Source organism: Uloborus diversus, chromosome 6 (genome assembly GCF_026930045.1).
Source record: "Uloborus diversus isolate 005 chromosome 6, Udiv.v.3.1, whole genome shotgun sequence".
NCBI classification, from domain to species: Eukaryota; Metazoa; Arthropoda; class Arachnida; order Araneae; family Uloboridae; genus Uloborus; species Uloborus diversus.
This window is the reverse complement of record NC_072736.1, coordinates 113,926,916-113,929,183: the sequence shown is the minus strand read 5'-3', so window position 1 is coordinate 113,929,183 and position 2,268 is coordinate 113,926,916. Positions and strand designations below refer to the sequence as shown.

General features: G+C 34.3%; 1 non-coding gene across 1 annotated transcript; it reads left to right on the top strand.

Annotated features, from left to right (window-relative positions):
* The first annotated feature begins 1,409 nt into the window (after positions 1 to 1,409).
* Positions 1,410 to 1,482, top strand: Trnat-ugu (transfer RNA threonine (anticodon UGU)). The gene has a single exon. It is a non-coding gene; the product is annotated as a tRNA-Thr (tRNA).
* Positions 1,483 to 2,268: the final 786 nt, after the last annotated feature.

Here is a 2,268-nt window from a genome sequence, read left to right as displayed (position 1 = left end):
AGTTATTAAAAATATCACGTTTTAGTACTCTCTAATCTACTGAAATCGGTTTCCATGGGGAAAATATTCTGCTAAAACCATGGGGAAATTTTTTGAGTCTTCCCCCCTCTAAAATTTTGCATATGGGTGCCCTTGCTCCGAATTTGTGGAATAGTAAGACAAAATTTAACGAATGAAGAAATTTTGTTGACTGGTCATAGTGACTTCCCATCGGAGCGTCGCTGATTGGCAGAACTTTTAGTCTGGCAAATCAGAACATCAAATGGAACACACCTGGCTGCAACATCTGTGGCGATTACTCCGTCTTTCTAAAAGTTTTAAGTTCGAAAATTTTCAGATTACCTTTTAGATTTTAAATTCATTATAAATATCTTACAATAAGATTCTAATGAAAGGCATTTTTTAAAAAACCTTGCCATAACTAATGAATCAATCACCGAAAAAGTATAAATGAGCATAAAGATGAACAATAAACTCGATAAATTTAAAAAAAAAAAGTCAAAAGTTTGCTTATGGCTCTGCCATGTCCATCCAGAAGACCCCATAGGCAGTGATGTTCCCATCTATTTATCTGAGGGTATACTCCCAGTAATCCATTACGCACAATATGAGTATGCGATCATATGCGTAATATGTCATTATATGAAAAGTTTTGAAACTTGAGGGTATATGCTATATGTCTAAAAAATGTTTGAGAGTCGGCGTATATGGAGTATACGCTATGGGAACACCCACTCTGCCCACAAAATTAGTTCGTCGAACATCGAGAGTGCATTAGGAGTTTATTTTGAATTTAGAAAACTCATACTGAAAAATTTCACAGAAACTTGTCAAAAAAAGAAGAGGGAGAGAAATTCTCCCACCTCCAAAACATTTCATAGCATTCGAAAGAAATCTTTTTAAGTTTGAAAACAATAAGAAAATTCAAATTTCATAAATTGAAAAATAATGCTACAAACCAAAAAGAAGCTTTTCAAATTGCAGAAAATAAATGATGCATTTTGAAGAAAATATTGCCATAAATTTTATGAAAATTCCTGAGTTTTCACCCCTCTCTCCCCTCTCCCTTCCGTTGAGGGGAGAAAGGACAGAGGGAGAGAGGGGAAAGAACGAAACAATAACAATTCAAGTACTTACGCAATTGAACTTGCATACCTTCAACAGATGACGCCACTGAACGTGTGCTTTGAAATCGTGACGAAATGTATTAATAGAAGTTCAGTAGTTAAATCAACACAAATGCTCATTTTGACGTTTTGAATAAATATTGGTTGATAGTTACTGAATTGCCAAAATGAAAAACTTTAACACAGTACTTAAAGCATATACTTAAAAACAAATAAACATGACAAATCGAGGAATAATCTTGCTAATTTGTTTATTTACATAAAATAAACCCTCGATATCGAGCCATCATAGCTCAGTGGTTAGAGCACTGGTCTTGTAAACCAGGGGTCGTGAGTTCGATCCTCACTGGTGGCTTTTTGTTTGCTGCTGAGACATCTCGAACTTTTTCGTTTGGAACAGCGTTTTTAAAGTAATTGTATTTCGCAGAGCCACATGGGCTCCACAAAGATCGATCGGGGGGTCGCAATCTTTTTTTCGGTTCAAAATTGTCACTAAAAATCTTATACATATAAAATCTGAGTATCTATCTATCTATCTATCTATGTCCAAGCTTCTTCTCCCGAACGACAGTGAACTGACCATCGAACCAGGTATCGATGGATTCGTCATCCTCCCGTCTTCATGTTTAGCTATTTAACATAATCCTCCGATAATAATTAGCGGAGATATCAATTAAAAACTATTAATTATGACTCTTAGATTTCAAAATAAAATCCATATTTTTCGAAGGCTTTCCTCCATTCAAATTATTATTCAGTGCTTCAACTCAACTTTCCGGATGAACGCTTTTATTAAAATTTACAGCGTGAAGAAAATCATTGAAAATAAACATCTGTTGCAATTTTTTTTCTCGAATATAAAGAAATAAAATTAGGCTTTTGTTTTAAGGCTTTTCCTGTAATCAGGGTGTTTAAGTTGTTTACTTTTCGATTATTTTGCCGTAATCTGCAGCAAAATATTGCTGTTTTTTTTTTTTTTTTTTTTTTTTTTTTGTTCAAGCCTGATTGTTAAATACGCGTCACATGACATAACTTTCATTTTCGAGGAGGACCGTGCACGTCGTAAAGTAAATGAGTGATTTACAAGTTATTTGAGTTCTTTGAGGGTTTGTACCTGGAAAACGGATTGATGTAATTCTTG